Here is a 12,944-nt window from a genome sequence, read left to right on the forward strand (position 1 = left end):
TTGGGGTACTGCTCAAGCTTCCAATATGTACCATCAGCATTGAGTTTCCTCTCAAAGGCAATACCCTCTTTCCTAGGGTTCCTGTTGAGGATCTGCTTTTTAAGCACATCACAAAGAGTCTGATGCCCTTTGAGGCTTTTGTACATGCCTGTCATGTACAATTCCTTCAGCCCTGCATCGTCAGTGATACTAGTAATGTCCTCAGATGAGGAATTAGTGATAGCAGAGACAGGTGAAGAATTTGTAACATTAGAAGCATTTGAACATTCAGGTGAGGAATTAGCAGATTCTCGTTCAATGCATTTTAAACATGGAGGAATGAATTCTTCCTGAGCAGCGCTGGTTTGTTGAGCAAGCATGTTTTGAACCTTTTCAAAAGCCTTTTGTTGTTTCACAGCAATCTTAGCAAGTTTAGTGTAGCTGGGCTTAAGATTTTCATCAGATTCATCTTCACTAGACTCAGAGGAGGTGTATTTAGGTACCTTTGCACCCTTTGCCATGAAGCAATAGGTGGGAGCATAGTCATCGTTGCCTTCATCAGCCTTGTTGGTGAGGTCATTTTCTTCAGAGTTGAAGATAGACTTGCTGACGAATGCAGTAGCGAGGGCTAGGCTTGCCACACCAGACTTAGAGTCCTCAGAAGCCTCCTCTTCTTCTTGTTCCTCAGATTCAGCTTCAGAGTCCATTTCCTTGCCAATGAATGCCCGAGCCTTCTTGGAGCTGCTCTTCTTGTGAGATGAAGACTTTGAGGATTTTGATGATGAAGATTTTGAGGACTTCTTCTTTTTCTTTGCATCATCAGAACTGTAATCCTTGTATTTCTTCTTCTTTGATTCCTTTTCCCACTAAGGACAATCTTGAATGTAATGTCCTAGTTTCTTGCACTTGTGACAAAGCCTCTTCTTGTAGTCACTGGATGAGGAATCATTGCTCCTTGAGGGTTTTCCAAAGCGACCACGTCTTGAGAACTTCTGGAATTTCTTCACAAGCAGTGCTAGATCATGACTCGTTTCTTCAGGGTCACCAAGGCTGCTACCAGAGTCTTCATCTTCGGATTTTGATACTGCCTTGGCCTTCAGTGCACGTGATCTGCCATAGCTCGAACCATAGAGATCTCTCTTTTCAGCAAGCTAGAACTCATGAGTGTTTAGCCTTTCGAGGATATCAGCAGGGTCAAGTGACTTGTAATCAGCACGCTCTTGTATCATCAATGCCAGAGTATCAAATGAGGAATCAAGCGATCTCAGCAATTTCTTCACCACCTCATGGTCGGTGATGTCAGTGGCACCAAGTGCTTGAAGCTCATTTGAGATGTCAGTGAGGCGATCGAAGGTTTGCTGAACATTTTCATTGTCGAGTCTTTTGAAGCAGTTGAAGAGATTGCGAAGAACATCAACTCAAGAGTCACGCTGAGTTGAAACTCCTTCATTGACCTTGGACAGCCTATCCCAGATAAGCTTAGCAGTTTCCAAAGTACTCACTCTACCATACTGTCCTTTACTCAGATGGCCACATATGATATTCTTCGCTTGGGAATCGAGTTGCTTGAATCTCTTCACATCAGTAGCGTTCAGTGAGGGTGAGACGGAGGGAACACCATTTTCCACAACGCACCATAGATCATTATCAATTGCCTCAAGATGCATGCGCATCTTGTTCTTCCAGTAGGGGTAGCCCGTCCCATCAAAGGTAGGACACCCAGCAGAGACCTTGATCATACCTGCGGTCGACATAACTAAAACTCCAGGTGGTTAAACCAAAATCACACAGAACAAGGGAGTACCTTGCTCTGATACCAATTGAAAGTGTGTTATATCGACTAGAGGAGGGGGTGAATAGGCGATTTTTATGAAATTCTTCACTGAGAAATTTGCCAGTGAGGAAATTCCTTAGCGAAGAACTACTAGCAGCGGAATAAGTACTCAGAAGTAAACATAGCAGAATACATGCATGGTCATCATGATGAAATGAAGACAAACACAGAGTACAGAAAGCGTAAACACAAGATAGCACAAGATGAAGACAAACAGACTGAAGAAATTGAACTGAGAAAATTGAGGAAGTCTTTAGTCAAAGTCTTCAAACACAGATATGAACAAACATGCAACACAGTAATGAGGAAATGAAAGTGTTGAGGAAATAGAACCAGTCGGCTTGGTGAAGACAATGATTTGGTAGACCAGTTCCAACTGTTGTCTCAGTTGTATGTCTGGTTGGAGCGGCTAGGTATTTAAACCTGAGAACACCCAGTCCCGGACACACAGTCCTCACCGTATTCTCCTTGAGCTAAGGACACACAGTCCTCGCCCAATCACTCGTGGTAAGTCTTCAGGTGACTTCCGAACCTTGACAAACTCGGTCACTCGGCGATCCACAATTCCTCTTGGATGCTCTAGACCATGACGCCTAACCGTCTGAAAGAAGCACAGTCTTCAAAGGTAACAAGCGTCGGATCCACGCAGGATCAATCTCTTCAGTGATGCTCAATCACTTTTGGTTTGTAGGTGTTTGGGTTTGGGTTTTGGATTTTCCTCACTTGATGATTTTCGCTCAAAGTCCTCGGAGGATGGGTTGCTCTCAAATGACAAGTGTCAAGTTCTCGCGGAGCAGCCAACCAGCTAGTGGTTGTAGGAGGCGGCTATTTATAGCCTAGGGAGCAGCCCGACATGATAAGACATAAATGCCCTTCAATGATATGACCGTTGGATGGATAAGATATTTTGGGACAGCTGGCACGTAGCACAGCAACGGTCGGAAATTTGAGGTTCAGATTCCTCAGGGCTATCATGTTCCTCACAGTGTAGGCAATTCGCACTAGCGAATTCCTAACTCCTCGGTCAGAGCAAAGTCCTCAGTGACCAGAAGAACTGCGTCTCTGTCACTGAAGAAATTGACTGAACTGTATGAGATTCCCAATGGCTTCACTCGAAGGGATTGGTAGGTGTGGGATTTGAGTTGAGCATCACCTGGAAATTTTCTCCTTAGTATTTCCTCGCCCCCCTTTAACAGTACGGTGTTTCCTATGACTCAAGAAAGAGAAAATGAAACTACGAAAACAAAGTCTTCACGCTTCATGTTCCTTGAATGAATACCAAGTCTTCAAGGTCACACCAATTTCTTCACTTTCAAAGTCTTCAGAAAGTCTTCAGAATATCAAAGTCTTCAGTCGAAGAACTTCATTTTTAGGGGTCGACTTTCTCTCTAAATATCAAACTCCTCATAGACTTATAGACCTGTGTACACTCATAAACACATTAGATCCTTAACCTATAAGTCTTCAATACACCAAAATCACTAAGGGGCACTAGATGCACTTACAGCTAGGTATAGCCGTATCCCCTGGACGGTGGTGACGAGATCGTTGAGGACCCCGGTGATCTCCGCCGGGGAGTAGACGGCGGTCGGTGGTGCGGTGGAGGGCGCCGTCATCTGGGTGGTGGCGGCGCCGGAGGATGCAACCAGTGGCGCGGACGGGGAGGGCAGTGGCGCGGTGGTGACGGTCGGCAGCGGAAGCGACGGATTGGCAGCGGCGAACACACGATCGAAACTGAGCTATCTGATACCAATGTGTTAGGAGGTAGGGTTCTGCCGGTTCTAGGGCGAAGATTGTAGGGGAAAGATGGAGGAAGACGAGGACGAGGGCGCGGCGGCCGGCGGCTGGGCGCCGTCCTTGCGTGGTGGAGAAGAGGCGGCGGCGGCAGCGCAAGAGGCGGCTAGGGTTAGGTCTCCCGGCTCCCTAAGGGAAGCCGAGCAAACAATGATTGCTTCTTGCTTGATTAGATTGATACATCTCATCTTCTTATATAGAGAGGATTACTTGACTTCTAAACAAACAACCCTAATAACGATAAGATAACTGGGCTAAGCCCCTTAATAACGATAAGATAACTTGGACCACAACCCACTGGGCTAAGCCCCTAATATGTCGGTCATAACAGGGCCGCTCGCCAGGAGGTTCAACGGTTGTACCTAGGCTGTGAGAAGGCTGTGGGCTCTCGTCCCCACTGAGAAAGAACTCTCCCAAAAAAGCTCGCAATAAAACATCAGACACCCCTAGAAGAAACAGTACAAGATGGAAACCATGTTACAGTGCAAACATGTACAAATATGAATCTGAAAATCATTTGGGAGGTATGAACAATAAAAAATTCAGCAATGAATAGTGAAAAAAAAGTGCAACATTTTTTTGACCTAACTATTCATGGAAAACTTGTTTTTTTATTTCCGACTCCCAAATGAATATAGATTTCACTATAAAAATTTGCAATGTATTTGGTTAAAAGCAGATAAGTTTGACTTGTGAAAAAACTGAAACTTCAATTAATTTGAAAACGGAAGGAGTTGAATGGAAGATCCTTACCGCAATAATATAATCGTATAATCCAAGCCATTATTTTAACAAAAAATGGTGGATACTGGACGCAACATTTTGGCAGAACAGTAAATTCGTTTAAAATAGTAAAAAAAATCAAAGAGAAATGATTTTTTTTTTGTGATGCTAGATGCTCATGTGCGTGAAGTCCATGACAAATTTCATGAAGTTTGGACATTTTAGTAGCTCTCAGCAAAAAAGATAAATTTTGGGGATGTAAGAAAGTTACTGTTCACATACTGTTTTGACCGATTTTGTCTTTATTTGCCATGAGCTCCTCAGATGTCCGAACAAGCTGAAATTTGGCAAGAACATCTCGAATTGGAATATCTTCCACCTAAAAAAATTCAGATTTTTTTTATATTTTTTTGAATTTACTGTTCACCAGGTGCAGATCAGCCCCAACCACCGAATTGAATATCCGATCATATATATGTAACACCATATTTTCCTATCATTATCATGAGTACAAAATATCATCACCTAGCAAACACATCTCCTCCCGAGCACGGGTGCGACGTGCCCCGGCGCCATATTTAGTTCTGGAGGGAAGTAATCAGTGAGATTATCACCACCAGTAGCAACGGTCGCAGGGTGCTCATAGCACATCGCGAAAAGAAAAGGGTGTCTGCAGCGAAAAGAATTAAACATGGTCCAGCCGTCCAGCTTCATGTGCTTTCATTCAAAATCTTTCTGGGCGAAAGTGATTTTATTCATTTAATGGACATGGCTGTTGGCCTGTTCCAACTCAAGAATGGCTGGTTGATTATTCATCAGTCTAATCAAGCAACTTAGCTAGTTCGATGAGGTTAGGAATCGGTGTCATGAACACCAAATGAAAAACGTTCTGAAGGAAAAACACATAAGAAGAAGAACTGAGTGCAGAATGGTCCTCTGTCTGTACACGTAAAGAAGTTCAGAAAGATCTTGGAAATTGTTTCATCATCCAACAGTAAGCATAAAAATGCAGCAGAACTGCAGAAAAATGCATCATCATTCTTTATAGTATGTTGTTTCTGATGGATAAGTCTGTGTACTAGGGTCCTTGTGGGGCTGCAGCACATGGTCCTTGTGGCAGTTAGGAGGATAAAGTCCTGGACCATCAAGGACTGGCTGTTAGGATAGAGTTCTGTTCTTGACCATCAAGGACTGTCAGTTAGCATCTTAGACTAGCATCTTAGACTAGCATCTTAGACTGGCATCTTAGCAGCATCTTAGCATATGCCTTGGCTGGCTAGCAGCCTATAAATATGTATCCCCAACCTCTCAGGTTGGCATGGCATTGTGTGAGAAATAAACCAACGAAAATTGTCCCAACTCTCCTAGTGCCATCCACAACTATCAATGCTCAGGTTGAAAGGTCTAACAAGTGGTATCAGAGCCAGGTTAACCTGTACCCTGAGCATTTCCTGTGAGCAGCCCAAGTCGGTAGCAGCAGCTGCTCCGTCTGCCTCTGGTTACCTTCCTCCCTCCGGACTGTCGAGCAGCAGCTCGTCTTCATCGGCCTTCTCTTCACGCAACAGCCCCCCTGCAGCGAGCCATGTCTGCAGGTCGCTCTCAGCACACGGCTACCTCGAGCATGCGGCGCCGACAGGAGGCCGAGTGCGCCGTGGCAGAGGAGCGTGAGCGAGCGGCTGTAGCAGCAGCTGCTGCGGCGGCAAGAGTGTCGAGGCTGGCTGCAGCGGAGCTGGCAGCAGCCAGAGCGGAGGTAGAAGCAGCCAGGGCGGAGGTAGAAGCAGCAGCAGCAGCAGAAGCAGCCCGTGAGGCTACGGCGGACGCCAAGGCACTCCGCGGCAGCCCCGGCAGCTCCAGCAGCTCCGCGCCTGCGGACGACGGCGCCGACGCAGATCGCGCCAAAGTGGCGCAGGAGCGGACGGCGCAGTGGGCAGCCGAGCACGCCCGCGCTCCAGGTGGAGGCGCGCACCGCGACGGCGGCTGCAACGACCAGGACCGCGCCCTCTACGAGGTCCGGACTATGGTCAGGGATGTTGGTTCCAGTGTTGGGTGGCCTACCCTCACTAAAACCAACTACGTCGAGTGGGCCGGGATCATGAAGGTCAGGCTCCAGGTGCGGCGCATGTGGGAGGCAGTCCAGGACAGCAACGTCGACCACCTAGAGGATCGACGGGCACTGGACGCCCTCATCACCGCAGTCTCGCCCGAGATGCAGTTCTCGCTTTCCAACAAGCGGACTGCCAAGGAGGCTTGGGACGCCATCGCCGCAGCACGCATCGGCAGCGACCGTGCTCGCAAGTCCACCCTGCAGGCACTTCGTAAGGAGTGGGAGAACCTGGGCTTCAAGCCAGGTGAGGACGTTGATGACTTTGCTCTCCGTCTCAACACTCTGCTGCAGAAGATGGTGAAGTTTGGCGATGCCACCTACACCGAGGAGAGAGCTGTCGAGAAGCTTTTTCGGTGCATTCCCGAGAAGTACAAGCAAATGGCTCGCTTGATTGAGTCGTTGCTGGACCTCTCTACGATGACGATCGAGGAGGCGATAGGTCGATTCAAGGTCGTCGACACCGACGAGCCACAGCCCCCCTCGGGGCCCGTCACCACCGGCGAGAAGCTGCTCCTAACTCGGGAGCAGTGGGATCCCAGCCTTGGTGACAGGAAGAAGGGGGAGCCTTCCTCCTCGACGGGCAGCCGCAAGCGTGGCAAGCAGCGTAAGGCGCGAAGAGGCCCCCCGGGCAGGGCACAAGGACGTGCCGAAGGTGACGCCCGCGGAGGCGCCAAGGACGGCGCCGCTGGCAAGCCCAAGCCGGCACAAGACAACAGTTGCCACAACTATGGCCGGTTTGGCCATTGGGCCAATGAGTGTCGGCAACCACGACAAGGCCAGGCTCACGTCGCACAGGCGAAGGAGGAGGAGACGGCTCTGTTCATGGCGCATGCAAGCATTGAGCTACCCTCGGCGACTCCAGTCACAAAGGCTTTCATCCACCTCGATGAGCCAAAAGCACACGCTCTTCTCGGCGATGGCTCCGGGAAGGACAAGGCTACGGGGTGGTGCCTCGACACCGGCGCCACCCACCACATGACCGGTCGAAGGGAATTCTTCGCCGAGCTCGACTCCGATGCGCGAGGCTCCGTCAAGTTCGGGGATGCCTCCGCTGTGGAGATAAAGGGCGTCGGCTCCGTCATCTTCACCACCAAGATGGGAGAGCACCGGCTGCTCACCGGTGTCTACTACATCCCCGCGCTAAGGAATTCCATCATCAGCTTGGGACAGCTGGATGAGAACGGCTCACGCGTGCTGATTGAGCATGGGGTCCTACGCATCTGGGATCGCCAGCGTCGCCTTCTCGCCAAGGTGCCCAGAGGTGAAAATCGACTCTACGTCCTTGATGTGCAGGTGGCACAACCGGTCTGTCTCGCTGTCCGTCGAGACGACGAGGCGTGGCAGTGGCATGAGCGCTTTGGGCACCTTCACTTTGAGGCCCTGAAGCGTCTAAGTGCCAAGGAGATGGTGCGAGGCCTGCCATGCCTTGACCATGTGGAGCAGTTCTGCGACATCTGCGTACTGACAAAGCAGAGACGACTCCCCTTTCCCCAACAGGCGAGTTTTCGGGCTAAGGAGAAGCTGGAGCTCGTGCACGGAGACCTGTGCGGCCCGGTGACGCCAGCCACACCAGGAGGTCGATGCTACTTCCTGCTGCTCGTCGACGATCTCTCCCGCTACATGTGGGTGATGATCCTCGGCAGTAAGGGAGAAGCGGCGGACGCCATCAGGCGCGCGCAGGTTGGTGTGGAGGCGGAGAGCGGCCACAAACTGCGCGTGTTGCGCACTGACAACGGCAGCGAGTTCACGGCGGCTGAATTCGCGTCGTACTGTGCCGATGAGGGCATCCAGCGCCACTACTCCGCGCCATACAGCCCGCAGCAAAACGGCGTCGTCGAGCGGCGCAACCAGACGGTTGTGGGGATGGCTCGGGCTCTCCTCAAGCAGAGAGGGATGCCGGCTGTCTTCTGGGGAGAGGCGGTGCTAACGGCCGTCTACATCCTCAACCGCTCTCCTACTAAGGCACTCGACGGCAGAACTCCGTACGAGGCCTGGCATGGGCGGAAGCCGGCGGTCTCTCATTTGCGGGTCTTTGGCTGCCTTGCGTTCGCCAAGGAGCTCGGCCACATCGGCAAGCTCGACGACAGGAGCACTCCGGGAGTCTTCATCGGCTACGCGGAGGGCTCAAAGGCCTACCGCATCCTCGACCCAAAGACACAACGTGTGCGCACAGCGCGAGACGTCGTGTTCAACGAAGGGCAAGGGTGGCAATGGGACAAGGCGGTGGACAACGGCTCGACACCGACGTATGACGACTTCATTGTCGAGTACGTCCACTTCAAGGAAGCTGGGGGAGCAAACAGCTCCTCTTCACCGGGCACGTCTACTCCGGCCCCAACTACATCGACTCCGGCGCCTGCTACACCGACGACACCACAACCGGCGACGCCGCATACTCCAGCCCCGGCGGTCGCCACTCCGGGCTCGTCTTCATCAGCACCAGCTCACGCAGAGCACAACCCGATGAAGTTCGCTTCCCTGCTCACTCACGACGAGGAGCGGGTCGACGCATGGTATGGAGGCGAACAGCTGCGGTATCGCACGATGGATGATCTACTCGGCGACCAGCCGGTGCCGGGACTGATGCCACGTGACCTGGAGGCGCAGCTACAACTCGCGTGTGAGGACGGCGAACCACGGTCCTTTGCAGAGGCCGAGAGAGACGCGGCATGGTGCACCGCGATGCAGTTGGAGATGGATGCGGTCGAGCAAAACCGCACCTGGGAGCTCGCTGATCTCCCTCGAGGTCACCGCGCAATCACCCTTAAGTGGGTGTTCAAGCTGAAGAGGGATGGAGCCGGCGCCATCATCAAGCACAAGGCTCGCTTGGTGGCCCGAGGCTTCTTGCAGCAGGAAGGAGTCGACTTCGACGACGCTTTCGCTCCCGTGGCACGGATGGAGTCCGTGCGACTTCTCCTTGCGCTGGCTGCCCAGGAGGGCTGGCGTGTCCACCACATGGATGTTAAGTCGACATTCCTCAATGGCGACTTGAAGGAGGAAGTCTACATGCATCAGCCACCTGGATTTACGATTCCCGGCCAGGAGGGCAAGGTGCTCCGCCTGCGCAAGGCTCTCTATGGCCTGCGGCAGGCACCCAGGGCGTGGAACGCCAAGCTGGACTCCACGCTGAAGAAGATGGGTTTCGAGCAGAGCCCGCATGAGGCTGCCGTCTACCGACGGGGGAGTGGAGGAAATGCCCTGCTGGTGGGCGTCTACGTTGACGACCTGGTGATCACCGGCACCAAAGGTGCAGAGGTGGCGGCGTTCAAGGAAGACATGAAGGCCACGTTCCAGATGAGTGACCTGGGGCTCCTCTCCTTCTATCTAGGGATTGAGGTGCACCAGGACCACTCCGGGATCGCGCTTCGACAGTCCGCCTACGCCAAGCGCATCGTTGAGCTAGCTGGGCTCACCGACTGCCATCCAGCTCTCACTCCGATGGAGGAGAGGCTGAAACTGAGTTGCGACAGCACGACGGAGGAAGTGGATGCTACGTAGTACCGACGCCTTGTGGGGAGCCTTCGCTACCTCACTCACACACGGCCGGACTTGGCATTCTCCGTCGGCTATGTCAGTCGGTTCATGGAGCGACCAACGTCGGAACACCAGCAGGCAGTGAAGAGGATCGTCCGCTACATAGCAGGGACCCTCGACCACAGCCTCCACTACCCTAGGTGTCCTGGGCGGCACACTTCGTCGGGTACAGCGACAGCGACCACGCCGGTGACATCGACACCAGCAAGAGCACGAGCGGGATCCTCCTCTTCCTCGGCAAGTGTCTCGTGAGCTGGCAATCAGTCAAGCAGCAGGTGGTGGCCCTGTCCAGCTGTGAGGCTGAGTACATAGCGGCCTCCACCGCCTGCACTCAGGCGCTCTGGCTTGCTCGACTGCTTGGTGATCTTCTCGTTCAAGACACCAAAACGGTGCAGCTCCTGGTGGACAGCAAGTCCGCCCTGGCCCTAGCAAAGAACCCCGTGTTCCACGAATGGAGCAAGCACATCCGACTGAGGTATCACTTCATCCGCAGCTGTGTGGAAGAAGGGAGCATCGAGGCGAGCTACATCAACACCAAGGATCAGCTCGCAGACCTGCTCACCAAGCCCCTTGGGAGGGTCAAGTTCCTCGAACTTTGCTCCAGGATTGGGATGATTCAACTCTCCCACAAGACGACGTACAAGACTTAGGGGAGAATGATGGATAAGTCTGTGTACTAGGGTCCTTGTGGGGCTGCAGCACATGGTCCTTGTGGCAGTTAGGAGGATAAAGTCCTGGACCATCAAGGACTGGCTGTTAGGATAGAGTTCTGTTCTTGACCATCAAGAACTGTCAGTTAGCATCTTAGACTAGCATCTTAGACTAGCATCTTAGACTGGCATCTTAGCAGCATCTTAGCATATGCCTTGGCTGGCTAGCAGCCTATAAATATGTATCCCCAACCCCTCAGGTTGGCATGGCATTGTGTGAGAAATAAACCAACGAAAATTGTCCCAACTCTCCTAGTGCCATCCACAACTATCAATGCTCAGGTTGAAAGGTCTAGCAGTTTCTTCACTGATCACAGAACGGAAGAAATACAGCAGGAAATTACTTTCCTCCCAAGAAAAAAACATGATGAATGATGAAGAACAGTAGCAAAGAATTGACCAATAATGCAACATTATCTCTGTACATATCATATATTTTCAATTTAATGATGAATACGCAGTACTCATTCAGTTTCTCCTGGGAAAAAACATAGCATTATTATATTTGTTTTTGGGAAGACCAACTTAACACAGGTAAATGTGCTAACAGAGCAAACTGAAAGCAACATGTCAACACCTGATGGCAAATCTGTAGACTGGCTACTTAAAAAAAACTATAGACTGGAACTCTGTACCGCATTTGCATATGGATTCAGAGAAATTGTTCACGATGCACAAATCTTGGCAACATTCTTGCTTGCAGAGAAAAATATGTTTAAACAAGAAATGATGTCTTCTAGAACAATTTGGCATTCGAGCATGCAAGAGTTCCAACAAAATTATCAAACTATAACGGTGTAAACTACTGGAAAAATAATAATATAGAGCAAGGTTTACGAGTCGATGAGTCGACAAGTCATTCTGAGGTTGAGACTCATAGACTAAGCGTGACTAATCGACACGAATTGACACTGAAGTTTCGACTCAAAGACTAGTCGACACTGAAGTCTAGCCGGGCCTGAAGTTGAGACTCACAGACTAGTCTTGACTAGTCCTTGGACTCATAATCCATTATATACAGGGGTTGATTTGCAGTCTTCCATGGGCGTAGTAACCATATTGTCTTAATATGCCTAAATTCAGTTTTCATGCACTGCAAATAATACCAGAGGTTCAGAGTTTACATAGGATAAGCTCGACAGTGACTACTGCATATTTAGGGACCAGAATGTTAATACCTTGATAGGTGATAACAGAAGTTTAAATCTCATTAGGTTCTTCAGCGCGTGTTGTAGCTCCTTGATTGTCTTCAGTAGATCCATTTCCAGTGTTGCATTGTTGCTCTGACTCATCCGCAACAGTTTCTAGGCAGTCCGATGTTACAAAAACAGGAAGACCACACTCCAATCTTTTGTCTGGGATCCAAGTTGTTGTATTGCATTCAAATGGCGTGATATTTCTGTAGCTGCGTGAGATCTTATATTCATCAAAATTTCCACTCCAGATCCTACCTAGGTAGGCCAGGTTGTAGTATGGAGACATGTATGTAGCAGTGCTAACCCCAATCTGACAACAGACGGCAATGACATGAGTGCAGGGCATGTGAAGTAGCTGTGGTTTGTTGCATGAACAGGTGGCACTTTCTTGTATTGTGGATTCGCCAAACTTACTTATGCTTTCCGATTTCAGGTGAACAACCTCATTTTTCTGCCTCTACTGAACTGTAAAATTCCGAAACTCTTTCCCCTGGAAAACATTTCTTGTTTTGGTGTCTAGGCAAATCACGCAATGCATCTTGGATTTCTGCATTTTTGAATTCATGTCATCCTGGACCCGTTCAGGGAAGTTCATTGATGGGTTGCCAATTGCTTCATTTGCTGCAGCACTTGTGTTTTTGAAGTGCTCTACCAAGCGCAGAAATGTCACCTCCACTATCGCACTGAGCGGAAGGCATGTTATCCCTTTCAATACAGGGTCATTCTTGTATATATTTGATATATCAGCGCCCATGATGCCGTACCTAGCTCCCTTCGTGTCATGCACCAGTGACCACTTCTCCATTGGTTTCAGACGGATCCAGTCAGAAAACTCTGTTACCTTTCCTTCGTTTTCATTGGCATGATCTCCTTCCTCCTCAGAGTCCACTGAATCAGGTCGGTTGCATGGGCTTTGTGCCACCAGGTCTGCCTCATCATGCTGGACTAAGGCCAACTCCACCGCGCGACCCTATCCTGTCCGGCCCCGTCCGTTTGGGGTAAAAGGAACAAAAAAGGCGGCCCATCGCGCGGGAGCAAACGGACTTTTGTCCGCTTTGTGTCCGCTTTCG

This window comes from Triticum aestivum, chromosome 7A, assembly GCF_018294505.1.
Source record: "Triticum aestivum cultivar Chinese Spring chromosome 7A, IWGSC CS RefSeq v2.1, whole genome shotgun sequence".
NCBI classification, from domain to species: domain Eukaryota; kingdom Viridiplantae; phylum Streptophyta; class Magnoliopsida; order Poales; family Poaceae; genus Triticum; species Triticum aestivum.